Source organism: Pinus tabuliformis, chromosome Q (genome assembly GCF_031772625.1).
Source record: "Pinus tabuliformis cultivar Carrire ecotype Pingquan chromosome Q, CPIR1, whole genome shotgun sequence".
NCBI lineage: Eukaryota > Viridiplantae > Streptophyta > Pinopsida > Pinales > Pinaceae > Pinus > Pinus tabuliformis.
Genome location: NC_142296.1, coordinates 1225638482 through 1225644970, shown reverse-complemented (window position 1 = coordinate 1225644970; position 6489 = coordinate 1225638482). Strand labels below are relative to the sequence as shown.

General features: G+C 34.2%; 1 pseudogene; it reads right to left on the bottom strand.

Moving 5' to 3' along the window:
- Positions 1-3939: 3939 nt before the first annotated feature.
- LOC149224206 (peptide-N4-(N-acetyl-beta-glucosaminyl)asparagine amidase A pseudogene) lies at positions 3940-6011 on the bottom strand (annotated as a pseudogene).
- Between the last annotated feature and the right edge of the window lie 478 nt (positions 6012-6489).

The following is a 6489-nucleotide window of genomic DNA, read 5'->3' as shown; positions in this document are numbered from 1 at the left end:
AGTCCAACATCAACGCAGAAAACACATTGAACTACACATGCACTTCATCAGAAAGCTCATTCATGACCATGTTCTTGAAGTGAAATATTGTTCAACCGATGATCAAGTTGCAGACATCTTTACAAAGGCCCTCACAGAGGCAAAGTTTACTAAACTTCGCTTTATGGTTGGAGTTCAGGAAGTTGTCACTAAGGGGGGATAGGCTCTAATGCATCCTTCCTTCTCCTATTGTGTCATATTTGTACGTCCTTCAATCATATCCCAAGTTGTTCTTAAGGGGGGATGCTAGGATATTCCGACACATCGGAAATAGTTAAGTATAATTTGGTCTAGTATAGAGTTAGGTAAAGTGTGTTTCTTTACTATGTACTTTTGTAACTTACAATCTGACGGTCACGATATGTTCTAGACATGAAGTGATCTGACGGTTCATTCTCTCCTCGGTATTACCGACACTTGATCCATGGCTTAACACCCGATTGGTCCATGATCTCTATTTAAAGAGCATGGAGGGTCATTTGTAGGGTGACCGTTCATGAGAGAAGCTTATGTAAATTTTCATTCTTTTATTAATAAATTGCCTAAAGTGGTCACGTTGGCTCAGACCGTGGATTGTTTCCCTCTTTGAGGGTTTTAACCACGTCAAGAGTACTGGTGTATTGATATGTGATCTGTTTGTGAGTGGTATCCTTTGGTGTTCTATCTTAGGAACTTACGTCTATACCTTTCCTACAACCTGTTGGGGCCTTGGTTTTGAATTTTGGGTTTTTGTGGGAAGGAAGGCCAAGAACAGGTGGCGGGGACAATAGTTAGGGTTATGAAGCTGACATCCAAGGAAAGGGGCAGGAACTAAGAGTGAACGAGTAGTTGCGGCAAGGTGGCAGAAGAGAGCAAGAGCAACCGAGCAAGGGAAGATAGAAGGCAACCAAGGGCAGAGTCAGTGGAGTAGAATTGGCATAGGGAATGCAGAGCAAAAGATAAAAGGCAGAAGATAGCATGAGGAAGTGGTTGGTGATGAAGCAGACGAGCGAGGACAGGATCCAAAGAGTCTGCTCATTTGCAAAAAGGCGAGGATTGTCCTCTGCTCTGGCTATGACCATTCTTTATAGTTGTGCTCTTTGTGTATTTGATGAACAGGCTTCGAGCCTTTTGTAATCTGTTATGTACTCTCTTATATTTCAGTTAATGAAAGAAGCAGTTTGGGATCCATATTGTATTGTTGTGTTTCTTGTGGGTTATTTAAAATTTTAAATGAATGATCATTAGTCGGGTAGTTTCTTGTGATGATATGAGTAGAATAACATGCTTGGATATTACAGAGGGTTGAGTGTTATGAGCTATTGATGTTTGTTATTTGCAAATTCCCTAATACCCTCTTCAGCCCCATCTAACTTCGGTCGTGACACACCTCGAGTAAGACTCCTTGCCCCTCCGGGTGAGGTGAAAATGTCAGCGTTGTCATAAACTACAATGGAGCCTTGTTGGCCCCTTGTGCCTGAATCCAGGGTCTCTTCCCTATTGTCATTTACGTGCCAACACTAACTTTCTTTGAATAAGTTTTTATCTAATTACATGCATGGAAAACAAAGTTAAGTTGCCAATATCCTTTAAATGAAAATGGATGGTTACAATGGTTTTCCTTTAAAGAAGAACATGTGCTTGTGCAAGAAGGATCATAGTAATGTGGTATTTATTTTGACATAGTTTTGCTTATAATTAATGCATGAGTAGTATTGTTAGAAGAAGCATGTTGTGATATTTTACTTACGTTTCATGTATGCACATGAATAGATGTTGAAGAATCACTATTAAAAATTAATTATTGGTTCATAATACTCTATGTAATCATGATATCATGTTTGCTGACGACAACAATGGTAGGAAAGGATGGTGACTTGTGTAAGGATAGATTATGGTTAACATTGTGGCAGTTAAAGAACTAATGGTCTATGCAAACGAGCGTGAGCTACAAGATAGTCCACTAATGGGACCACTAGGCTGCAAAGATATAAAAATTGAAGATTTGTGGGTAAATAATATCACGATGATTGTAATAGTTTTTAGCTAGATATGTTGTATTGAAATAATATTTCCTTGTAGAATTTTATGACAGTGGTTAAGGGATTGACTCTTTTATGAGCCATTGAGTGAGGGGTGAACACCCTCACGAGCATCTAATAATAAAATTAAATGTTTATTGGTTTTCACCCTACGGAGTTTCTAGGGTATATCGGTGTTCAATGATGTGATTACTTATTGTGTCAGTTTGATTATGATAACTCCTTGCATGATGTGATATTTATAATATCAAATATCTGATTAACTAATCTCATTAAAGGAATTATGAAAATGATGCAAGATTATCTTAGAAAATTTATATTAATATGCTACAACAGTGGCTGTTAATGATTATGTAACTCACTATTCCTTACTAAAATTACTTTATGTAATGATGAAGATTCTATCTAAGAGTTAATGAGGAATCTGGAATACTGAGATGGTTACCAAAATTTCTAACTCCTTTAGTTGAAGAATTTGCAGTTTTTGTTACTATCATGGTATATTTCATTAAGCCATGTAAGTTTTCTATTTTTTTTAATATTTTAATACAAGCCTTTAACAAAATATTGAAATATACAAAGATATATTTCAATATCAATTTCATATAAATAATGTTAATAACAAATAAATAAATAAATTCAATACCTATTTTATATAAAATAATTTTATGTTAACTTGAATTAAATAAAATAATAATAATAATAATAACTTATTATTCACAGGGATGTGTATTTCAGTAATTTTTTAATAAGAAGTGCAAAGTAAATGTTTAAAAAGAAATTTAAGATGGATTTTATATATATATATATATATACTTTAATATTAACTATATAGATAAATAGAGAAAGAAATATTAAATATATAAAAAGAGAGATATACAAAACATTTTAATGTGACAATATGTACCTGTAAAATAATTCAATGCTTATGTTCAGTAAAATATTTTAATATCGATAATGAATAGATTATATAAAAAAAAAAAAAAAAAAATTCTAATATACACGCATACAAATAGATATATAAAAAAATCAAAATCGATCCATATTAAGCTAGATTTATTAAGTCATAAGGGGTTAAATCTCTTAAATGCAAATTTTTTTTTTCAAATTTTACAATAGGAAAAAAAATTACATTTCCAAAAATTCAATCCCCTTCACACTTGATAAATCCAAATTCAAATAAATCTACACTAATATTTATTTCAATTAAAAAAAAAACCATATTATTTTATCTACCTTTGTATCAATAAAAGTAAATATTGAATACTCAAAAATATTTGAAAAATAAAAACAGATGAAATTCATCAATGCCACAGTAAATGCAAATTAAAATTAATCGGACTTCCAAATCCCAGAAACCCTAAATTGCTAAATGTTAAGTACATTCTTATGTTTTGATATAAAAATGACAAACCTGTCTTCTGTACAGGTTGAACTTACCATGGGTTTGTATTTATGTACCCTCTTCATAAATACCTTCTGTACTTTTGTATTTATGTACCTTCTTTATCCTGCTGGTAAAGGTAATTTTAGGTAATTGGAATTTAAAATTTCTGTACTATTTTAGTATTATCTAACTAATTTTAGAGACAAAAGGATTAAATAAAGGTAATTTTAGATAAGTGGAATTTAAAATTTCTGTATTATTTTAGTATTATCTAACTAATTTTAGAGATATCATTCAAATTTAAATAAATAAATGAATAAAAAGTTAACGTCCACGAGACTAGCTGTAACCAGACTAGCTATAATTCAACTTAAAGAGTCCAGTCAATGTTTCACAATGTTTATCCTTTGGAGTTCTCACATAAATGAAATAATGTTAATATATATTATGAGGGATGAAATGTAACTTAATGTTGCAAAAGAAACTATGAGCGGTTCATAAAATGTGATAAATTACCATTTGCATATGAATGAAATAATAGAAGATGAAGAGAAATAACCTGGTTAGCATGGTTTGCCTTGACATTGGAAGTAAGCAACCATCTCTTACAGATTAGTCTCTGTTGACACAAAGGTTGTCTTCAGAGTCTGAGAGAAAAGTATAGTTACTTACACTCACTGTCCTGGAATAGCAACCTTCAGTACTTTGATAATTATACAACTCTTGGGTGCTTCCCAGCCCACTCTGAACTAAATTGTTTTTGACAACCATATAGCCCTCTGCATCTTGAGTATTATTCACAGAGCTGAAAAAGCTACCAGTGGGGACATCAATGGATACATATTTATTAAATGCATTTGTGAAATTTGCCATCTCCATATATGTACCATTTCCTTTGTCCACATTAGCAACATCCATATACAAGGGGAAAAAGGTATCAGTCTTAGAAGATAATATTATTCCTTTGGCAGTCTCCGCAATAACCTTCCTGTTGGTTGTTATTGCTTGATGCACAATCTGTACATCTGCATTTGCATTTCTTTTAAAAGTGATTAAATTATCAAACTTGAACTCTTGCAAAGTATGAGTAATGAGCATTCCATGAGAGGATTCTACCCAGCCAGAGGAAGAGATCTTCCTATTTGCAGATGTGTGAAAGGATCCCTCCAACCCTTTGAAGTTTGACACAGCAGACAACTCCAAAATGGGTTCCTTATGCTCAATCAATCGCCCTGTGATTGGACTGCTAGATTTCTCATCAAGCCACAGGTGCAAATTTCCATCTACAAACCAGACATCCAGAGCATTGGTCACGCCAAAACCGAATGTGTGTTCTTTTCCATCCAACAGTTTACCCAAAAAGGGTGTAACCTCAATATCATAGCTGGGCAGATCAAATGACCCAATACCAGTAACAGGGCGCCAGAACAGTGGATTCATCCCTCCTGTGTAAACGACAGGAAAAGGCCACACAGCACCTACAAGGATCCCATCGACGAAAACCATTACCTCTCTAAAAGGCCCATTACCAGGTGTGCTACTCAAATTGTTTGACTCAATATACTCATTGGGGGGATTGGAGTACCAGGACTCATCACTAGAATGGAAAGAAACAAAAATCTCCAAAACTGCCTTGTAAGCATTAGGTGGTATTTGCAACGACTTTGAATGCACATCAGACGAATTTATTTGAAACCAGGCTCCCCCAATCTGAGAACTAGGCAACGAAATAGGCAGAATGACATCTGCAAACCCTGGGTTATCAAACCCTTCTTTGTCATTACCCCCATAAAAATGAAATGTTATATTCACATGATAAACCCCAGTATAAATCGTATTAACTACGTTATTAAGTTGAATTTCAAGGGTTTGGGGCTTATGTAACAATGAAGAATACCTAGTAATATCCTTGAGAACAATCCATTCAATTCCTCTGGGAGTCGGCTCTGCTGTGCACGTTCGAAGGATCTCCACTCCACTCAACCACACGCCTGCAATTCGATCAAACTGCCTCCCCCTACACGTTGCCTTCCATTCCATCACCACTTTCCTCCAATTCTTCTGACATTTTGGGGGTGAGCTAAACTCTACTAACACTGGAGGCTCACCATATGTGAACCCAAAATCGCGCTGTAAGACTTGCACAGAGCAGGGCTTTTCCTTCGGAAGCTTAATGGGTTTTGTAACCTCGAAATATAGCAATGGATGGTCATGAGTTCCAGACTGACTTGCCTGGTATGTGCCTGCTTGAACTGCTGATGAAGTGGAGACCTCCTTATGTTTGCGAATGTCGACAATGGCAAGAGTTCGAGTCGCCACAAGTATCATCACCAGAGACCAACGTCTGTAACAAATGGAAACTAAACAGAGTCTACCGATGAATCCATATTCAGAAGAAAATGTCGCCATAGCTGCCCTTTCTATTTTTACAAATAAATTATGAATCCGGATTGAACATTCGAAATTCATTTCTAAGTTATAAGAGAAAATGTGAATTGTCGATCACGTGTCGTGGTTGAGATCTTGGTAGACAAAGTTTTCAGGATTTGGTTGAGATGTAACCTAGTGGTTGAGATTTTGATACGGAAGATTTTAAGTATAGAAGGGAACTTTTTATTATTTGATTTTAATTTATTTAGTATAACTTACCTCTCGATACTCACGCTCATGTGTTAAAATTTTCAAAACATTTTTTTTAAGATAAAAGAAAATTAATAATTTATTAATATTATGGGTTATCTAAGTTTTTATTATATGTTATGAATTTAAGCTTTTGTTTATATTTTATAGATCTAAGTTTTTAATTATTTTGTTAGAATATCATTGGGCAGTGCTATGGATTATCAATATCACATGCCCAAAAACCATAACTTATTTCACGATCAAAACATTTTATAAATATTTTATTTTAATTTAATTTTATGACATTTTTGCTCTAAGAGGTGCTCTACAACCCATATAGGCTGTATGTGTATGTGTTAGATGTAATGTAAGAAAGATTGTATGTCAACATTTGCAGGCTATATTATAACTAATAATAAC